Genomic DNA, 22,093 nt, shown 5'->3' with positions numbered 1-22,093 from the left:
CTGAAGTAGAACTTCTGCTCTGGGTGTGCTACATTGCCCTAGAGCTTCAAGGCCCAAAGCCGTGCCTTGTTTCCAAAGGGGGAGATAGGCTCCAAAGCATCTTGCTTCCAGCTCTTTGGGAAGCTGAGAAACAACTCGCTGTCCACAGTGCTCTTACAGCCTACCGGGAACATCTCTTACAAAGGCATGGGAAACGCAATTTCTTTGCAGGCCTGATCTGGCTGAAGTATAACTTCTGCTCTGGCTGTGCTATATTGCCCTAGAGATTCAAGGCACAAAGTGCTGAATTGTTTAGCAACTTCTCAGATAGGCACCAAAGCATCTTGCTTCCAGCTCTTTGGGAAGCTAAGAAACAACTCGCTCGGCACAGTTCTCTTACAGCCTATCGGGAACATCTCTTACAAAGGCCTGTGAAACGCAGTTTCTTTGCAGGCTGATCTGGCTGAAGTAGTTCTTCTGCACTGGGTGTGCTACGTTGCCCTTGAGCTTCAAGGCACAAAGTGCTGAATTGTTTCCAAAGGCGGAGATAGGCCCCAAAGCGTCTTGCTTCCAGCTCTTTGGGAAGCTAAGAAACAACTCGCTCTGCACAGTGCTCTTACAGCCTACTGCGAACATCTCTTACAAAGGCCTGTGAAACGCAGTTTCTCTGCAGGCCTGACCTGGCTGAAGTAGAAGTTATGCTGTGGGAGGGCTACATTGCTCTAGAGCTTCAAGGCTGAAAGCCCTGCCTTGTTTCCAAAGGGAAAGATACGCCAAAAAGCATATTGCTTCCAGTTCTTTGGGAAGCTAAGAAACAAATCGCTCTGCACAGTGTTCTTACAGCCTACTGGGAACATCTCTTACAAATGCCTGTGAAACGCAGTTTCTTTGCAGAGCTGATCTGGGTGAAGTAGAACTCCTGCTCTGGGTATGCTACATTGCCCTAGAGCTTCAAGGCGCAAAGCCCTGCCTTGTTCCCAAAGGGGGCGATAGGCCCCAAATCATCTTGCATCCAGCTCTTTGGGAAGCTAAGAAACAACTCGCTCTGCACAGTGCTCTTACAGGCTACCTGGAACATCTCTTACAAAGGCCTTTGAAACGCATTTTCTTCGCTGCCCTGATCTGGCTGACGTTGAACTACTGCTCTGCCGTGTGCTGCATTGCCCACATGATGCAAGGCGCAAAGTCCTGCCTTGTTTGCGAATGGGGAGATAGGCCCCAAAGCATCTTGCTTCCAGCTCTTTCGGAAGCTAAGAAACAACTCGCTCTGCACAGTGCTCTTACAGCCTACCGGGAACATCTCTTACAAAGGCCTGTGAAACGCAATTTCATTCTGGGCCTCCTCTGGCTGAAGTAGAACTTCTGCTCTGCCATGTGCTACATTGCCTTAGAGCTTCAAGACTCAAAGCCCTGCCTTGTTTCCAAAGGGGAAGACAGGCCCCAAAGCATCTTGCTTCCAGCTCATTGGGAAGCTAAGAAACAACTCAGTCTGCACAGTGCTCTTACAGACAACTGGGAACATCTCTTCCAAAGGCCTGTGAAACGCAGTTTCTTGGCAGGCCTGATCTGGCTGAAGTAGAACTTCTGCGGTGGGTGTGCTACATTGCTCTAGAGCTTCAAGGCTGAAAGCCCTGCCTTGTTTCCAAAGGGAAAGATACGCCAAAAAGCATATTGCTTCCAGTTCTTTGGGAAGCTAAGAAACAAATCGCTCTGCACAGTGTTCTTACAGACTACTGGGAACATCTCTTACAAAGGCCCGTGAAACGCAGTCTCTTTGAAGGCCTGATCTATCTGAAGTAGAACTTCTGCTCTGGGTGTGCTACATTGCCCTAGAGCTTCAAGGCCCAAAGCCGTGCCTTGTTTCCAAAGGGGGAGATAGGCTCCAAAGCATCTTGCTTCCAGCTCTTTGGGAAGCTGAGAAACAACTCGCTGTCCACAGTGCTCTTACAGCCTACCGGGAACATCTCTTACAAAGGCATGGGAAACGCAATTTCTTTGCAGGCCTGATCTGGCTGAAGTATAACTTCTGCTCTGGCTGTGCTATATTGCCCTAGAGATTCAAGGCACAAAGTGCTGAATTGTTTAGCAACTTCTCAGATAGGCACCAAAGCATCTTGCTTCCAGCTCTTTGGGAAGCTAAGAAACAACTCGCTCGGCACAGTTCTCTTACAGCCTATCGGGAACATCTCTTACAAAGGCCTGTGAAACGCAGTTTCTTTGCAGGCTGATCTGGCTGAAGTAGTTCTTCTGCACTGGGTGTGCTACGTTGCCCTTGAGCTTCAAGGCACAAAGTGCTGAATTGTTTCCAAAGGCGGAGATAGGCCCCAAAGCGTCTTGCTTCCAGCTCTTTGGGAAGCTAAGAAACAACTCGCTCTGCACAGTGCTCTTACAGCCTACTGCGAACATCTCTTACAAAGGCCTGTGAAACGCAGTTTCTCTGCAGGCCTGACCTGGCTGAAGTAGAAGTTATGCTGTGGGAGGGCTACATTGCTCTAGAGCTTCAAGGCTGAAAGCCCTGCCTTGTTTCCAAAGGGAAAGATACGCCAAAAAGCATATTGCTTCCAGTTCTTTGGGAAGCTAAGAAACAAATCGCTCTGCACAGTGTTCTTACAGCCTACTGGGAACATCTCTTACAAATGCCTGTGAAACGCAGTTTCTTTGCAGAGCTGATCTGGGTGAAGTAGAACTCCTGCTCTGGGTATGCTACATTGCCCTAGAGCTTCAAGGCGCAAAGCCCTGCCTTGTTCCCAAAGGGGGCGATAGGCCCCAAATCATCTTGCATCCAGCTCTTTGGGAAGCTAAGAAACAACTCGCTCTGCACAGTGCTCTTACAGGCTACCTGGAACATCTCTTACAAAGGCCTTTGAAACGCATTTTCTTCGCTGCCCTGATCTGGCTGACGTTGAACTACTGCTCTGCCGTGTGCTGCATTGCCCACATGATGCAAGGCGCAAAGTCCTGCCTTGTTTGCGAATGGGGAGATAGGCCCCAAAGCATCTTGCTTCCAGCTCTTTCGGAAGCTAAGAAACAACTCGCTCTGCACAGTGCTCTTACAGCCTACCGGGAACATCTCTTACAAAGGCCTGTGAAACGCAATTTCATTCTGGGCCTCCTCTGGCTGAAGTAGAACTTCTGCTCTGCCATGTGCTACATTGCCTTAGAGCTTCAAGACTCAAAGCCCTGCCTTGTTTCCAAAGGGGAAGACAGGCCCCAAAGCATCTTGCTTCCAGCTCATTGGGAAGCTAAGAAACAACTCAGTCTGCACAGTGCTCTTACAGACAACTGGGAACATCTCTTCCAAAGGCCTGTGAAACGCAGTTTCTTGGCAGGCCTGATCTGGCTGAAGTAGAACTTCTGCGGTGGGTGTGCTACATTGCTCTAGAGCTTCAAGGCTGAAAGCCCTGCCTTGTTTCCAAAGGGAAAGATACGCCAAAAAGCATATTGCTTCCAGTTCTTTGGGAAGCTAAGAAACAAATCGCTCTGCACAGTGTTCTTACAGACTACTGGGAACATCTCTTACAAAGGCCCGTGAAACGCAGTCTCTTTGAAGGCCTGATCTATCTGAAGTAGAACTTCTGCTCTGGGTGTGCTACATTGCCCTAGAGCTTCAAGGCCCAAAGCCGTGCCTTGTTTCCAAAGGGGGAGATAGGCTCCAAAGCATCTTGCTTCCAGCTCTTTGGGAAGCTGAGAAACAACTCGCTGTCCACAGTGCTCTTACAGCCTACCGGGAACATCTCTTACAAAGGCATGGGAAACGCAATTTCTTTGCAGGCCTGATCTGGCTGAAGTATAACTTCTGCTCTGGCTGTGCTATATTGCCCTAGAGATTCAAGGCACAAAGTGCTGAATTGTTTAGCAACTTCTCAGATAGGCACCAAAGCATCTTGCTTCCAGCTCTTTGGGAAGCTAAGAAACAACTCGCTCGGCACAGTTCTCTTACAGCCTATCGGGAACATCTCTTACAAAGGCCTGTGAAACGCAGTTTCTTTGCAGGCTGATCTGGCTGAAGTAGTTCTTCTGCACTGGGTGTGCTAGGTTGCCCTTGAGCTTCAAGGCACAAAGTGCTGAATTGTTTCCAAAGGCGGAGATAGGCCCCAAAGCGTCTTGCTTCCAGCTCTTTGGGAAGCTAAGAAACAACTCGCTCTGCACAGTGCTCTTACAGCCTACTGCGAACATCTCTTACAAAGGCCTGTGAAACGCAGTTTCTCTGCAGGCCTGACCTGGCTGAAGTAGAAGTTATGCTGTGGGAGGGCTACATTGCTCTAGAGCTTCAAGGCTGAAAGCCCTGCCTTGTTTCCAAAGGGAAAGATACGCCAAAAAGCATATTGCTTCCAGTTCTTTGGGAAGCTAAGAAACAAATCGCTCTGCACAGTGTTCTTACAGCCTACTGGGAACATCTCTTACAAATGCCTGTGAAAGGCAGTTTCTTTGCAGAGCTGATCTGGGTGAAGTAGAACTCCTGCTCTGGGTATGCTACATTGCCCTAGAGCTTCAAGGCGCAAAGCCCTGCCTTGTTCCCAAAGGGGGCGATAGGCCCCAAATCATCTTGCATCCAGCTCTTTGGGAAGCTAAGAAACAACTCGCTCTGCACAGTGCTCTTACAGGCTACCTGGAACATCTCTTACAAAGGCCTGTGAAACGCATTCTCTTCGCTGCCCTGATCTGGCTGACGTTGAACTACTGCTCTGCCGTGTGCTGCATTGCCCACATGATGCAAGGCGCAAAGTCCTGCCTTGTTTGCGAATGGGGAGATAGGCCCCAAAGCATCTTGCTTCCAGCTCTTTCGGAAGCTAAGAAACAACTCGCTCTGCACAGTGCTCTTACAGCCTACCGGGAACATCTCTTACAAAGGCCTGTGAAACGCAATTTCATTCTGGGCCTCCTCTGGCTGAAGTAGAACTTCTGATCTGCCATGTGCTACATTGCCCTAGAGCTTCAAGACTCAAAGCCCTGCCTTGTTTCCAAAGGGGAAGACAGGCCCCAAAGCATCTTGCTTCCAGCTCATTGGGAAGCTAAGAAACAACTCAGTCTGCACAGTGCTCTTACAGACAACTGGGAACATCTCTTCCAAAGGCCTGTGAAACGCAGTTTCTTGGCAGGCCTGATCTGGCTGAAGTAGAACTTCTGCGGTGGGTGTGCTACATTGCTCTAGAGCTTCAAGGCTGAAAGCCCTGCCTTGTTTCCAAAGGGAAAGATACGCCAAAAAGCATATTGCTTCCAGTTCTTTGGGAAGCTAAGAAACAAATCGCTCTGCACAGTGTTCTTACAGACTACTGGGAACATCTCTTACAAAGGCCCGTGAAACGCAGTCTCTTTGAAGGCCTGATCTATCTGAAGTAGAACTTCTGCTCTGGGTGTGCTACATTGCCCTAGAGCTTCAAGGCCCAAAGCCGTGCCTTGTTTCCAAAGGGGGAGATAGGCTCCAAAGCATCTTGCTTCCAGCTCTTTGGGAAGCTGAGAAACAACTCGCTGTCCACAGTGCTCTTACAGCCTACCGGGAACATCTCTTACAAAGGCATGGGAAACGCAATTTCTTTGCAGGCCTGATCTGGCTGAAGTATAACTTCTGCTCTGGCTGTGCTATATTGCCCTAGAGATTCAAGGCACAAAGTGCTGAATTGTTTAGCAACTTCTCAGATAGGCACCAAAGCATCTTGCTTCCAGCTCTTTGGGAAGCTAAGAAACAACTCGCTCGGCACAGTTCTCTTACAGCCTATCGGGAACATCTCTTACAAAGGCCTGTGAAACGCAGTTTCTTTGCAGGCTGATCTGGCTGAAGTAGTTCTTCTGCACTGGGTGTGCTACGTTGCCCTTGAGCTTCAAGGCACAAAGTGCTGAATTGTTTCCAAAGGCGGAGATAGGGCCCAAAGCGTCTTGCTTCCAGCTCTTTGGGAAGCTAAGAAACAACTCGCTCTGCACAGTGCTCTTACAGCCTACTGCGAACATCTCTTACAAAGGCCTGTGAAACGCAGTTTCTCTGCAGGCCTGACCTGGCTGAAGTAGAAGTTATGCTGTGGGAGGGCTACATTGCTCTAGAGCTTCAAGGCTGAAAGCCCTGCCTTGTTTCCAAAGGGAAAGATACGCCAAAAAGCATATTGCTTCCAGTTCTTTGGGAAGCTAAGAAACAAATCGCTCTGCACAGTGTTCTTACAGCCTACTGGGAACATCTCTTACAAAAGCCTGTGAAACGCAGTTTCTTTGCAGAGCTGATCTGGGTGAAGTAGAACTCCTGCTCTGGGTATGCTACATTGCCCTAGAGCTTCAAGGCGCAAAGCCCTGCCTTGTTCCCAAAGGGGGCGATAGGCCCCAAATCATCTTGCATCCAGCTCTTTGGGAAGCTAAGAAACAACTCGCTCTGCACAGTGCTCTTACAGGCTACCTGGAACATCTCTTACAAAGGCCTGTGAAACGCATTCTCTTCGCTGCCCTGATCTGGCTGACGTTGAACTACTGCTCTGCCGTGTGCTGCATTGCCCACATGATGCAAGGCGCAAAGTCCTGCCTTGTTTGCGAATGGGGAGATAGGCCCCAAAGCATCTTGCTTCCAGCTCTTTCGGAAGCTAAGAAACAACTCGCTCTGCACAGTGCTCTTACAGCCTACCGGGAACATCTCTTACAAAGGCCTGTGAAACGCAATTTCATTCTGGGCCTCCTCTGGCTGAAGTAGAACTTCTGCTCTGCCATGTGCTACATTGCCCTAGAGCTTCAAGACTCAAAGCCCTGCCTTGTTTCCAAAGGGGAAGACAGGCCCCAAAGCATCTTGCTTCCAGCTCATTGGGAAGCTAAGAAACAACTCAGTCTGCACAGTGCTCTTACAGACAACTGGGAACATCTCTTCCAAAGGCCTGTGAAACGCAGTTTCTTGGCAGGCCTGATCTGGCTGAAGTAGAACTTCTGCGGTGGGTGTGCTACATTGCTCTAGAGCTTCAAGGCTGAAAGCCCTGCCTTGTTTCCAAAGGGAAAGATACGCCAAAAAGCATATTGCTTCCAGTTCTTTGGGAAGCTAAGAAACAAATCGCTCTGCACAGTGTTCTTACAGACTACTGGGAACATCTCTTACAAAGGCCCGTGAAACGCAGTCTCTTTGAAGGCCTGATCTATCTGAAGTAGAACTTCTGCTCTGGGTGTGCTACATTGCCCTAGAGCTTCAAGGCCCAAAGCCGTGCCTTGTTTCCAAAGGGGGAGATAGGCTCCAAAGCATCTTGCTTCCAGCTCTTTGGGAAGCTGAGAAACAACTCGCTGTCCACAGTGCTCTTACAGCCTACCGGGAACATCTCTTACAAAGGCATGGGAAACGCAATTTCTTTGCAGGCCTGATCTGGCTGAAGTATAACTTCTGCTCTGGCTGTGCTATATTGCCCTAGAGATTCAAGGCACAAAGTGCTGAATTGTTTAGCAACTTCTCAGATAGGCACCAAAGCATCTTGCTTCCAGCTCTTTGGGAAGCTAAGAAACAACTCGCTCGGCACAGTTCTCTTACAGCCTATCGGGAACATCTCTTACAAAGGCCTGTGAAACGCAGTTTCTTTGCAGGCTGATCTGGCTGAAGTAGTTCTTCTGCACTGGGTGTGCTAGGTTGCCCTTGAGCTTCAAGGCACAAAGTGCTGAATTGTTTCCAAAGGCGGAGATAGGCCCCAAAGCGTCTTGCTTCCAGCTCTTTGGGAAGCTAAGAAACAACTCGCTCTGCACAGTGCTCTTACAGCCTACTGCGAACATCTCTTACAAAGGCCTGTGAAACGCAGTTTCTCTGCAGGCCTGACCTGGCTGAAGTAGAAGTTATGCTGTGGGAGGGCTACATTGCTCTAGAGCTTCAAGGCTGAAAGCCCTGCCTTGTTTCCAAAGGGAAAGATACGCCAAAAAGCATATTGCTTCCAGTTCTTTGGGAAGCTAAGAAACAAATCGCTCTGCACAGTGTTCTTACAGCCTACTGGGAACATCTCTTACAAAAGCCTGTGAAACGCAGTTTCTTTGCAGAGCTGATCTGGGTGAAGTAGAACTCCTGCTCTGGGTATGCTACATTGCCCTAGAGCTTCAAGGCGCAAAGCCCTGCCTTGTTCCCAAAGGGGGCGATAGGCCCCAAATCATCTTGCTTCCAGCTCTTTGGGAAGCTAAGAAACAACTCGCTCTGCACAGTGCTCTTACAGGCTACCTGGAACATCTCTTACAAAGGCCTGTGAAACGCATTTTCTTCGCTGCCCTGATCTGGCTGACGTTGAACTACTGCTCTGCCGTGTGCTGCATTGCCCACATGATGCAAGGCGCAAAGTCCTGCCTTGTTTGCGAATGGGGAGATAGGCCCCAAAGCATCTTGCTTCCAGCTCTTTCGGAAGCTAAGAAACAACTCGCTCTGCACAGTGCTCTTACAGCCTACCGGGAACATCTCTTACAAAGGCCTGTGAAACGCAATTTCATTCTGGGCCTCCTCTGGCTGAAGTAGAACTTCTGCTCTGCCATGTGCTACATTGCCCTAGAGCTTCAAGACTCAAAGCCCTGCCTTGTTTCCAAAGGGGAAGACAGGCCCCAAAGCATCTTGCTTCCAGCTCATTGGGAAGCTAAGAAACAACTCAGTCTGCACAGTGCTCTTACAGACAACTGGGAACATCTCTTCCAAAGGCCTGTGAAACGCAGTTTCTTGGCAGGCCTGATCTGGCTGAAGTAGAACTTCTGCGGTGGGTGTGCTACATTGCTCTAGAGCTTCAAGGCTGAAAGCCCTGCCTTGTTTCCAAAGGGAAAGATACGCCAAAAAGCATATTGCTTCCAGTTCTTTGGGAAGCTAAGAAACAAATCGCTCTGCACAGTGTTCTTACAGACTACTGGGAACATCTCTTACAAAGGCCCGTGAAACGCAGTCTCTTTGAAGGCCTGATCTATCTGAAGTAGAACTTCTGCTCTGGGTGTGCTACATTGCCCTAGAGCTTCAAGGCCCAAAGCCGTGCCTTGTTTCCAAAGGGGGAGATAGGCTCCAAAGCATCTTGCTTCCAGCTCTTTGGGAAGCTGAGAAACAACTCGCTGTCCACAGTGCTCTTACAGCCTACCGGGAACATCTCTTACAAAGGCATGGGAAACGCAATTTCTTTGCAGGCCTGATCTGGCTGAAGTATAACTTCTGCTCTGGCTGTGCTATATTGCCCTAGAGATTCAAGGCACAAAGTGCTGAATTGTTTAGCAACTTCTCAGATAGGCACCAAAGCATCTTGCTTCCAGCTCTTTGGGAAGCTAAGAAACAACTCGCTCGGCACAGTTCTCTTACAGCCTATCGGGAACATCTCTTACAAAGGCCTGTGAAACGCAGTTTCTTTGCAGGCTGATCTGGCTGAAGTAGTTCTTCTGCACTGGGTGTGCTACGTTGCCCTTGAGCTTCAAGGCACAAAGTGCTGAATTGTTTCCAAAGGCGGAGATAGGGCCCAAAGCGTCTTGCTTCCAGCTCTTTGGGAAGCTAAGAAACAACTCGCTCTGCACAGTGCTCTTACAGCCTACTGCGAACATCTCTTACAAAGGCCTGTGAAACGCAGTTTCTCTGCAGGCCTGACCTGGCTGAAGTAGAAGTTATGCTGTGGGAGGGCTACATTGCTCTAGAGCTTCAAGGCTGAAAGCCCTGCCTTGTTTCCAAAGGGAAAGATACGCCAAAAAGCATATTGCTTCCAGTTCTTTGGGAAGCTAAGAAACAAATCGCTCTGCACAGTGTTCTTACAGCCTACTGGGAACATCTCTTACAAAAGCCTGTGAAACGCAGTTTCTTTGCAGAGCTGATCTGGGTGAAGTAGAACTCCTGCTCTGGGTATGCTACATTGCCCTAGAGCTTCAAGGCGCAAAGCCCTGCCTTGTTCCCAAAGGGGGCGATAGGCCCCAAATCATCTTGCATCCAGCTCTTTGGGAAGCTAAGAAACAACTCGCTCTGCACAGTGCTCTTACAGGCTACCTGGAACATCTCTTACAAAGGCCTGTGAAACGCATTCTCTTCGCTGCCCTGATCTGGCTGACGTTGAACTACTGCTCTGCCGTGTGCTGCATTGCCCACATGATGCAAGGCGCAAAGTCCTGCCTTGTTTGCGAATGGGGAGATAGGCCCCAAAGCATCTTGCTTCCAGCTCTTTCGGAAGCTAAGAAACAACTCGCTCTGCACAGTGCTCTTACAGCCTACCGGGAACATCTCTTACAAAGGCCTGTGAAACGCAATTTCATTCTGGGCCTCCTCTGGCTGAAGTAGAACTTCTGCTCTGCCATGTGCTACATTGCCCTAGAGCTTCAAGACTCAAAGCCCTGCCTTGTTTCCAAAGGGGAAGACAGGCCCCAAAGCATCTTGCTTCCAGCTCATTGGGAAGCTAAGAAACAACTCAGTCTGCACAGTGCTCTTACAGACAACTGGGAACATCTCTTCCAAAGGCCTGTGAAACGCAGTTTCTTGGCAGGCCTGATCTGGCTGAAGTAGAACTTCTGCGGTGGGTGTGCTACATTGCTCTAGAGCTTCAAGGCTGAAAGCCCTGCCTTGTTTCCAAAGGGAAAGATACGCCAAAAAGCATATTGCTTCCAGTTCTTTGGGAAGCTAAGAAACAAATCGCTCTGCACAGTGTTCTTACAGACTACTGGGAACATCTCTTACAAAGGCCCGTGAAACGCAGTCTCTTTGAAGGCCTGATCTATCTGAAGTAGAACTTCTGCTCTGGGTGTGCTACATTGCCCTAGAGCTTCAAGGCCCAAAGCCGTGCCTTGTTTCCAAAGGGGGAGATAGGCTCCAAAGCATCTTGCTTCCAGCTCTTTGGGAAGCTGAGAAACAACTCGCTGTCCACAGTGCTCTTACAGCCTACCGGGAACATCTCTTACAAAGGCATGGGAAACGCAATTTCTTTGCAGGCCTGATCTGGCTGAAGTATAACTTCTGCTCTGGCTGTGCTATATTGCCCTAGAGATTCAAGGCACAAAGTGCTGAATTGTTTAGCAACTTCTCAGATAGGCACCAAAGCATCTTGCTTCCAGCTCTTTGGGAAGCTAAGAAACAACTCGCTCGGCACAGTTCTCTTACAGCCTATCGGGAACATCTCTTACAAAGGCCTGTGAAACGCAGTTTCTTTGCAGGCTGATCTGGCTGAAGTAGTTCTTCTGCACTGGGTGTGCTAGGTTGCCCTTGAGCTTCAAGGCACAAAGTGCTGAATTGTTTCCAAAGGCGGAGATAGGCCCCAAAGCGTCTTGCTTCCAGCTCTTTGGGAAGCTAAGAAACAACTCGCTCTGCACAGTGCTCTTACAGCCTACTGCGAACATCTCTTACAAAGGCCTGTGAAACGCAGTTTCTCTGCAGGCCTGACCTGGCTGAAGTAGAAGTTATGCTGTGGGAGGGCTACATTGCTCTAGAGCTTCAAGGCTGAAAGCCCTGAATTGTTTCCAAAGGGAAAGATACGCCAAAAAGCATATTGCTTCCAGTTCTTTGGGAAGCTAAGAAACAAATCGCTCTGCACAGTGTTCTTACAGCCTATTGGGAACATCTCTTACAAAAGCCTGTGAAACGCAGTTTCTTTGCAGAGCTGATCTGGGTGAAGTAGAACTCCTGCTCTGGGTATGCTACATTGCCCTAGAGCTTCAAGGCGCAAAGCCCTGCCTTGTTCCCAAAGGGGGCGATAGGCCCCAAATCATCTTGCATCCAGCTCTTTGGGAAGCTAAGAAACAACTCGCTCTGCACAGTGCTCTTACAGGCTACCTGGAACATCTCTTACAAAGGCCTGTGAAACGCATTTTCTTCGCTGCCCTGAACTGGCTGACGTTGAACTACTGCTCTGCCGTGTGCTGCATTGCCCACATGATGCAACGCGCAAAGTCCTGCCTTGTTTGCGAATGGGGAGATAGGCCCCAAAGCATCTTGCTTCCAGCTCTTTCGGAAGCTAAGAAACAACTCGCTCTGCACAGTGCTCTTACAGCCTACCGGGAACATCTCTTACAAAGGCCTGTGAAACGCAATTTCATTCTGGGCCTCCTCTGGCTGAAGTAGAACTTCTGCTCTGCCATGTGCTACATTGCCCTAGAGCTTCAAGACTCAAAGCCCTGCCTTGTTTCCAAAGGGGAAGACAGGCCCCAAAGCATCTTGCTTCCAGCTCATTGGGAAGCTAAGAAACAACTCAGTCTGCACAGTGCTCTTACAGACAACTGGGAACATCTCTTCCAAAGGCCTGTGAAACGCAGTTTCTTGGCAGGCCTGATCTGGCTGAAGTAGAACTTCTGCGGTGGGTGTGCTACATTGCTCTAGAGCTTCAAGGCTGAAAGCCCTGCCTTGTTTCCAAAGGGAAAGATACGCCAAAAAGCATATTGCTTCCAGTTCTTTGGGAAGCTAAGAAACAAATCGCTCTGCACAGTGTTCTTACAGACTACTGGGAACATCTCTTACAAAGGCCCGTGAAACGCAGTCTCTTTGAAGGCCTGATCTATCTGAAGTAGAACTTCTGCTCTGGGTGTGCTACATTGCCCTAGAGCTTCAAGGCCCAAAGCCGTGCCTTGTTTCCAAAGGGGGAGATAGGCTCCAAAGCATCTTGCTTCCAGCTCTTTGGGAAGCTGAGAAACAACTCGCTGTCCACAGTGCTCTTACAGCCTACCGGGAACATCTCTTACAAAGGCATGGGAAACGCAATTTCTTTGCAGGCCTGATCTGGCTGAAGTATAACTTCTGCTCTGGCTGTGCTATATTGCCCTAGAGATTCAAGGCACAAAGTGCTGAATTGTTTAGCAACTTCTCAGATAGGCACCAAAGCATCTTGCTTCCAGCTCTTTGGGAAGCTAAGAAACAACTCGCTCGGCACAGTTCTCTTACAGCCTATCGGGAACATCTCTTACAAAGGCCTGTGAAACGCAGTTTCTTTGCAGGCTGATCTGGCTGAAGTAGTTCTTCTGCACTGGGTGTGCTACGTTGCCCTTGAGCTTCAAGGCACAAAGTGCTGAATTGTTTCCAAAGGCAGAGATAGGCCCCAAAGCGTCTTGCTTCCAGCTCTTTGGGAAGCTAAGAAACAACTCGCTCTGCACAGTGCTCTTACAGCCTACTGCGAACATCTCTTACAAAGGCCTGTGAAACGCAGTTTCTCTGCAGGCCTGAACTGGCTGAAGTAGAAGTTATGCTGTGGGAGGGCTACATTGCTCTAGAGCTTCAAGGCTGAAAGCCCTGCCTTGTTTCCAAAGGGAAAGATACGCCAAAAAGCATATTGCTTCCAGTTCTTTGGGAAGCTAAGAAACAAATCGCTCTGCACAGTGTTCTTACAGCCTACTGGGAACATCTCTTACAAAAGCCTGTGAAACGCAGTTTCTTTGCAGAGCTGATCTGGGTGAAGTAGAACTCCTGCTCTGGGTATGCTACATTGCCCTAGAGCTTCAAGGCGCAAAGCCCTGCCTTGTTCCCAAAGGGGGCGATAGGCCCCAAATCATCTTGCATCCAGCTCTTTGGGAAGCTAAGAAACAACTCGCTCTGCACAGTGCTCTTACAGGCTACCTGGAACATCTCTTACAAAGGCCTGTGAAACGCATTTTCTTCGCTGCCCTGATCTGGCTGACGTTGAACTACTGCTCTGCCGTGTGCTGCATTGCCCACATGATGCAAGGCGCAAAGTCCTGCCTTGTTTGCGAATGGGGAGATAGGCCCCAAAGCATCTTGCTTCCAGCTCTTTCGGAAGCTGAGAAACAACTCGCTCTGCACAGTGCTCTTACAGCCTACCGGGAACATCTCTTACAAAGGCCTGTGAAACGCAATTTCATTCTGGGCCTCCTCTGGCTGAAGTAGAACTTCTGCTCTGCCATGTGCTACATTGCCCTAGAGCTTCAAGACTCAAAGCCCTGCCTTGTTTCCAAAGGGGAAGACAGGCCCCAAAGCATCTTGCTTCCAGCTCATTGGGAAGCTAAGAAACAACTCAGTCTGCACAGTGCTCTTACAGACAACTGGGAACATCTCTTCCAAAGGCCTGTGAAACGCAGTTTCTTGGCAGGCCTGATCTGGCTGAAGTAGAACTTCTGCGGTGGGTGTGCTACATTGCTCTAGAGCTTCAAGGCTGAAAGCCCTGCCTTGTTTCCAAAGGGAAAGATACGCCAAAAAGCATATTGCTTCCAGTTCTTTGGGAAGCTAAGAAACAAATCGCTCTGCACAGTGTTCTTACAGACTACTGGGAACATCTCTTACAAAGGCCCGTGAAACGCAGTCTCTTTGAAGGCCTGATCTATCTGAAGTAGAACTTCTGCTCTGGGTGTGCTACATTGCCCTAGAGCTTCAAGGCCCAAAGCCGTGCCTTGTTTCCAAAGGGGGAGATAGGCTCCAAAGCATCTTGCTTCCAGCTCTTTGGGAAGCTGAGAAACAACTCGCTGTCCACAGTGCTCTTACAGCCTACCGGGAACATCTCTTACAAAGGCATGGGAAACGCAATTTCTTTGCAGGCCTGATCTGGCTGAAGTATAACTTCTGCTCTGGCTGTGCTATATTGCCCTAGAGATTCAAGGCACAAAGTGCTGAATTGTTTAGCAACTTCTCAGATAGGCACCAAAGCATCTTGCTTCCAGCTCTTTGGGAAGCTAAGAAACAACTCGCTCGGCACAGTTCTCTTACAGCCTATCGGGAACATCTCTTACAAAGGCCTGTGAAACGCAGTTTCTTTGCAGGCTGATCTGGCTGAAGTAGTTCTTCTGCACTGGGTGTGCTAGGTTGCCCTTGAGCTTCAAGGCACAAAGTGCTGAATTGTTTCCAAAGGCGGAGATAGGCCCCAAAGCGTCTTGCTTCCAGCTCTTTGGGAAGCTAAGAAACAACTCGCTCTGCACAGTGCTCTTACAGCCTACTGCGAACATCTCTTACAAAGGCCTGTGAAACGCAGTTTCTCTGCAGGCCTGACCTGGCTGAAGTAGAAGTTATGCTGTGGGAGGGCTACATTGCTCTAGAGCTTCAAGGCTGAAAGCCCTGCCTTGTTTCCAAAGGGAAAGATACGCCAAAAAGCATATTGCTTCCAGTTCTTTGGGAAGCTAAGAAACAAATCGCTCTGCACAGTGTTCTTACAGCCTACTGGGAACATCTCTTACAAATGCCTGTGAAACGCAGTTTCTTTGCAGAGCTGATCTGGGTGAAGTAGAACTCCTGCTCTGGGTATGCTACATTGCCCTAGAGCTTCAAGGCGCAAAGCCCTGCCTTGTTCCCAAAGGGGGCGATAGGCCCCAAATCATCTTGCATCCAGCTCTTTGGGAAGCTAAGAAACAACTCGCTCTGCACAGTGCTCTTACAGGCTACCTGGAACATCTCTTACAAAGGCCTGTGAAACGCATTCTCTTCGCTGCCCTGATCTGGCTGACGTTGAACTACTGCTCTGCCGTGTGCTGCATTGCCCACATGATGCAAGGCGCAAAGTCCTGCCTTGTTTGCGAATGGGGAGATAGGCCCCAAAGCATCTTGCTTCCAGCTCTTTCGGAAGCTAAGAAACAACTCGCTCTGCACAGTGCTCTTACAGCCTACCGGGAACATCTCTTACAAAGGCCTGTGAAACGCAATTTCATTCTGGGCCTCCTCTGGCTGAAGTAGAACTTCTGCTCTGCCATGTGCTACATTGCCCTAGAGCTTCAAGACTCAAAGCCCTGCCTTGTTTCCAAAGGGGAAGACAGGCCCCAAAGCATCTTGCTTCCAGCTCATTGGGAAGCTAAGAAACAACTCAGTCTGCACAGTGCTCTTACAGACAACTGGGAACATCTCTTCCAAAGGCCTGTGAAACGCAGTTTCTTGGCAGGCCTGATCTGGCTGAAGTAGAACTTCTGCGGTGGGTGTGCTACATTGCTCTAGAGCTTCAAGGCTGAAAGCCCTGCCTTGTTTCCAAAGGGAAAGATACGCCAAAAAGCATATTGCTTCCAGTTCTTTGGGAAGCTAAGAAACAAATCGCTCTGCACAGTGTTCTTACAGACTACTGGGAACATCTCTTACAAAGGCCCGTGAAACGCAGTCTCTTTGAAGGCCTGATCTATCTGAAGTAGAACTTCTGCTCTGGGTGTGCTACATTGCCCTAGAGCTTCAAGGCCCAAAGCCGTGCCTTGTTTCCAAAGGGGGAGATAGGCTCCAAAGCATCTTGCTTCCAGCTCTTTGGGAAGCTGAGAAACAACTCGCTGTCCACAGTGCTCTTACAGCCTACCGGGAACATCTCTTACAAAGGCATGGGAAACGCAATTTCTTTGCAGGCCTGATCTGGCTGAAGTATAACTTCTGCTCTGGCTGTGCTATATTGCCCTAGAGATTCAAGGCACAAAGTGCTGAATTGTTTAGCAACTTCTCAGATAGGCACCAAAGCATCTTGCTTCCAGCTCTTTGGGAAGCTAAGAAACAACTCGCTCGGCACAGTTCTCTTACAGCCTATCGGGAACATCTCTTACAAAGGCCTGTGAAACGCAGTTTCTTTGCAGGCTGATCTGGCTGAAGTAGTTCTTCTGCACTGGGTGTGCTACGTTGCCCTTGAGCTTCAAGGCACAAAGTGCTGAATTGTTTCCAAAGGCAGAGATAGGCCCCAAAGCGTCTTGCTTCCAGCTCTTTGGGAAGCTAAGAAACAACTCGCTCTGCACAGTGCTCTTACAGCCTACTGCGAACATCTCTTACAAAGGCCTGTGAAACGCAGTTTCTCTGCAGGCCTGAACTGGCTGAAGTAGAAGTTATGCTGTGGGAGGGCTACATTGCTCTAGAGCTTCAAGGCTGAAAGCCCTGCCTTGTTTCCAAAGGGAAAGATACGCCAAAAAGCATATTGCTTCCAGTTCTTTGGGAAGCTAAGAAACAAATCGCTCTGCACAGTGTTCTTACAGCCTACTGGGAACATCTCTTACAAAAGCCTGTGAAACGCAGTTTCTTTGCAGAGCTGATCTGGGTGAAGTAGAACTCCTGCTCTGGGTATGCTACATTGCCCTAGAGCTTCAAGGCGCAAAGCCCTGCCTTGTTCCCAAAGGGGGCGATAGGCCCCAAATCATCTTGCATCCAGCTCTTTGGGAAGCTAAGAAACAACTCGCTCTGCACAGTGCTCTTACAGGCTACCTGGAACATCTCTTACAAAGGCCTTTGAAACGCATTTTCTTCGCTGCCCTGATCTGGCTGACGTTGAACTACTGCTCTGCCGTGTGCTGCATTGCCCACATGATGCAAGGCGCAAAGTCCTGCCTTGTTTGCGAATGGGGAGATAGGCCCCAAAGCATCTTGCTTCCAGCTCTTTCGGAAGCTGAGAAACAACTCGCTCTGCACAGTGCTCTTACAGCCTACCGGGAACATCTCTTACAAAGGCCTGTGAAACGCAATTTCATTCTGGGCCTCCTCTGGCTGAAGTAGAACTTCTGCTCTGCCATGTGCTACATTGCCCTAGAGCTTCAAGACTCAAAGCCCTGCCTTGTTTCCAAAGGGGAAGACAGGCCCCAAAGCATCTTGCTTCCAGCTCATTGGGAAGCTAAGAAACAACTCAGTCTGCACAGTGCTCTTACAGACAACTGGGAACATCTCTTCCAAAGGCCTGTGAAACGCAGTTTCTTGGCAGGCCTGATCTGGCTGAAGTAGAACTTCTGCGGTGGGTGTGCTACATTGCTCTAGAGCTTCAAGGCTGAAAGCCCTGCCTTGTTTCCAAAGGGAAAGATACGCCAAAAAGCATATTGCTTCCAGTTCTTTGGGAAGCTAAGAAACAAATCGCTCTGCACAGTGTTCTTACAGACTACTGGGAACATCTCTTACAAAGGCCCGTGAAACGCAGTCTCTTTGAAGGCCTGATCTATCTGAAGTAGAACTTCTGCTCTGGGTGTGCTACATTGCCCTAGAGCTTCAAGGCCCAAAGCCGTGCCTTGTTTCCAAAGGGGGAGATAGGCTCCAAAGCATCTTGCTTCCAGCTCTTTGGGAAGCTGAGAAACAACTCGCTGTCCACAGTGCTCTTACAGCCTACCGGGAACATCTCTTACAAAGGCATGGGAAACGCAATTTCTTTGCAGGCCTGATCTGGCTGAAGTATAACTTCTGCTCTGGCTGTGCTATATTGCCCTAGAGATTCAAGGCACAAAGTGCTGAATTGTTTAGCAACTTCTCAGATAGGCACCAAAGCATCTTGCTTCCAGCTCTTTGGGAAGCTAAGAAACAACTCGCTCGGCACAGTTCTCTTACAGCCTATCGGGAACATCTCTTACAAAGGCCTGTGAAACGCAGTTTCTTTGCAGGCTGATCTGGCTGAAGTAGTTCTGCACTGGGTGTGCTAGGTTGCCCTTGAGCTTCAAGGCACAAAGTGCTGAATTGTTTCCAAAGGCGGAGATAGGCCCCAAAGCGTCTTGCTTCCAGCTCTTTGGGAAGCTAAGAAACAACTCGCTCTGCACAGTGCTCTTACAGCCTACTGCGAACATCTCTTACAAAGGCCTGTGAAACGCAGTTTCTCTGCAGGCCTGACCTGGCTGAAGTAGAAGTTATGCTGTGGGAGGGCTACATTGCTCTAGAGCTTCAAGGCTGAAAGCCCTGCCTTGTTTCCAAAGGGAAAGATACGCCAAAAAGCATATTGCTTCCAGTTCTTTGGGAAGCTAAGAAACAAATCGCTCTGCACAGTGTTCTTACAGCCTACTGGGAACATCTCTTACAAAGGCCTGTGAAACGCAGTTTCTTTGCAGAGCTGATCTGGGTGAAGTAGAACTCCTGCTCTGGGTATGCTACATTGCCCTAGAGCTTCAAGGCGCAAAGCCCTGCCTTGTTCCCAAAGGGGGCGATAGGCCCCAAATCATCTTGCATCCAGCTCTTTGGGAAGCTAAGAAACAACTCGCTCTGCACAGTGCTCTTACAGGCTACCTGGAACATCTCTTACAAAGGCCTTTGAAACGCATTTTCTTCGCTGCCCTGATCTGGCTGACGTTGAACTACTGCTCTGCCGTGTGCTGCATTGCCCACATGATGCAAGGCGCAAAGTCCTGCCTTGTTTGCGAATGGGGAGATAGGCCCCAAAGCATCTTGCTTCCAGCTCTTTCGGAAGCTAAGAAACAACTCGCTCTGCACAGTGCTCTTACAGCCTACCGGGAACATCTCTTACAAAGGCCTGTGAAACGCAATTTCATTCTGGGCCTCCTCTGGCTGAAGTAGAACTTCTGCTCTTGGTCTGCTACATTGCCCTAGAGCTTCAAGACTCAAAGCCCTGCCTTGTTTCCAAAGGGGAAGACAGGCCCCAAAGCATCTTGCTTCCAGCTCATTGGGAAGCTAAGAAACAACTCAGTCTGCACAGTGCTCTTACAGACAACTGGGAACATCTCTTCCAAAGGCCTGTGAAACGCAGTTTCTTGGCAGGCCTGATCTGGCTGAAGTAGAACTTCTGCGGTGGGTGTGCTACATTGCTCTAGAGCTTCAAGGCTGAAAGCCCTGCCTTGTTTCCAAAGGGAAAGATACGCCAAAAAGCATATTGCTTCCAGTTCTTTGGGAAGCTAAGAAACAAATCGCTCTGCACAGTGTTCTTACAGACTACTGGGAACATCTCTTACAAAGGCCCGTGAAACGCAGTCTCTTTGAAGGCCTGATCTATCTGAAGTAGAACTTCTGCTCTGGGTGTGCTACATTGCCCTAGAGCTTCAAGGCCCAAAGCCGTGCCTTGTTTCCAAAGGGGGAGATAGGCTCCAAAGCATCTTGCTTCCAGCTCTTTGGGAAGCTGAGAAACAACTCGCTGTCCACAGTGCTCTTACAGCCTACCGGGAACATCTCTTACAAAGGCATGGGAAACGCAATTTCTTTGCAGGCCTGATCTGGCTGAAGTATAACTTCTGCTCTGGCTGTGCTATATTGCCCTAGAGATTCAAGGCACAAAGTGCTGAATTGTTTAGAAACTTCTCAGATAGGCACCAAAGCATCTTGCTTCCAGCTCTTTGGGAAGCTAAGAAACAACTCGCTCGGCACAGTTCTCTTACAGCCTATCGGGAACATCTCTTACAAAGGCCTGTGAAACGCAGTTTCTTTGCAGGCTGATCTGGCTGAAGTAGTTCTTCTGCACTGGGTGTGCTACGTTGCCCTTGAGCTTCAAGGCACAAAGTGCTGAATTGTTTCCAAAGGCGGAGATAGGCCCCAAAGCGTCTTGCTTCCAGCTCTTTGGGAAGCTAAGAAACAACTCGCTCTGCACAGTGCTCTTACAGCCTACTGCGAACATCTCTTACAAAGGCCTGTGAAACGCAGTTTCTCTGCAGGCCTGACCTGGCTGAAGTAGAACTTATGCTGTGGGAGGGCTAGATTGCTCTAGAGCTTCAAGGCTGAAAGCCCTGCCTTGTTTCCAAAGGGAAAGATACGCCAAAAAGCATATTGCTTCCAGTTCTTTGGGAAGCTAAGAAACAAATCGCTCTGCACAGTGTTCTTACAGCCTACTGGGAACATCTCTTACAAAGGCCTGTGAAACGCAGTTTCTTTGCAGAGCTGATCTGGGTGAAGTAGAACTCCTGCTCTGGGTATGCTACATTGCCCTAGAGCTTCAAGGCGCAAAGCCCTGCCTTGTTCCCAAAGGGGGCGATAGGCCCCAAATCATCTTGCATCCAGCTCTTTGGGAAGCTAAGAAACAACTCGCTCTGCACAGTGCTCTTACAGGCTACCTGGAACATCTCTTACAAAGGCCTGTGAAACGCATTTTCTTCGCTGCCCTGATCTGGCTGACGTTGAACTACTGCTCTGCCGTGTGCTGCATTGCCCACATGATGCAAGGCGCAACGTCCTGCCTTGTTTGCGAATGGGGAGATAGGCCCCAAAGCATCTTGCTTCCAGCTCTTTCGGAAGCAAAGAAACATCTCGCTCTGCACAGTGCTCTTACAGCCTACCGGGAACATCTCTTACAAAGGCCTGTGAAACGCAATTTCATTCTGGGCCTCCTCTGGCTGAAGTAGAACTTCTGCTCTGCCATGTGCTACATTGCCCTAGAGCTTCAAGACTCAAAGCCCTGCCTTGTTTCCAAAGGGGAAGACAGGCCCCAAAGCATCTTGCTTCCAGCTCATTGGGAAGCTAAGAAACAACTCAGTCTGCACAGTGCTCTTACAGACAACTGGGAACATCTCTTCCAAAGGCCTGTGAAACGCAGTTTCTTGGCAGGCCTGATCTGGCTGAAGTAGAACTTCTGCGGTGGGTGTGCTACATTGCTCTAGAGCTTCAAGGCTGAAAGCCCTGCCTTGTTTCCAAAGGGAAAGATACGCCAAAAAGCATATTGCTTCCAGTTCTTTGGGAAGCTAAGAAACAAATCGCTCTGCACAGTGTTCTTACAGACTACTGGGAACATCTCTTACAAAGGCCCGTGAAACGCAGTCTCTTTGAAGGCCTGATCTATGTGAAGTAGAACTTCTGCTCTGGGTGTGCTACATTGCCCTAGAGCTTCAAGGCCCAAAGCCGTGCCTTGTTTCCAAAGGGGGAGATAGGCTCCAAAGCATCTTGCTTCCAGCTCTTTGGGAAGCTGAGAAACAACTCGCTGTCCACAGTGCTCTTACAGCCTACCGGGAACATCTCTTACAAAGGCATGGGAAACGCAATTTCTTTGCAGGCCTGATCTGGCTGAAGTATAACTTCTGCTCTGGCTGTGCTATATTGCCCTAGAGATTCAAGGCACAAAGTGCTGAATTGTTTAGCAACTTCTCAGATAGGCACCAAAGCATCTTGCTTCCAGCTCTTTGGGAAGCTAAGAAACAACTCGCTCGGCACAGTTCTCTTACAGCCTATCGGGAACATCTCTTACAAAGGCCTGTGAAACGCAGTTTCTTTGCAGGCTGATCTGGCTGAAGTAGTTCTTCTGCACTGGGTGTGCTAGGTTGCCCTTGAGCTTCAAGGCACAAAGTGCTGAATTGTTTCCAAAGGCGGAGATAGGCCCCAAAGCGTCTTGCTTCCAGCTCTTTGGGAAGCTAAGAAACAACTCGCTCTGCACAGTGCTCTTACAGCCTACTGCGAACATCTCTTACAAAGGCCTGTGAAACGCAGTTTCTCTGCAGGCCTGACCTGGCTGAAGTAGAAGTTATGCTGTGGGAGGGCTACATTGCTCTAGAGCTTCAAGGCTGAAAGCCCTGCCTTGTTTCCAAAGGGAAAGATACGCCAAAAAGCATATTGCTTCCAGTTCTTTGGGAAGCTAAGAAACAAATCGCTCTGCACAGTGTTCTTACAGCCTACTGGGAACATCTCTTACAAAGGCCTGTGAAA

This window comes from Equus asinus, chromosome 1, assembly GCF_041296235.1.
Source record: "Equus asinus isolate D_3611 breed Donkey chromosome 1, EquAss-T2T_v2, whole genome shotgun sequence".
In the NCBI taxonomy this organism is placed as follows: Eukaryota; Metazoa; Chordata; class Mammalia; order Perissodactyla; family Equidae; genus Equus; species Equus asinus.
Note: the sequence above shows the minus strand (reverse complement) of the source record.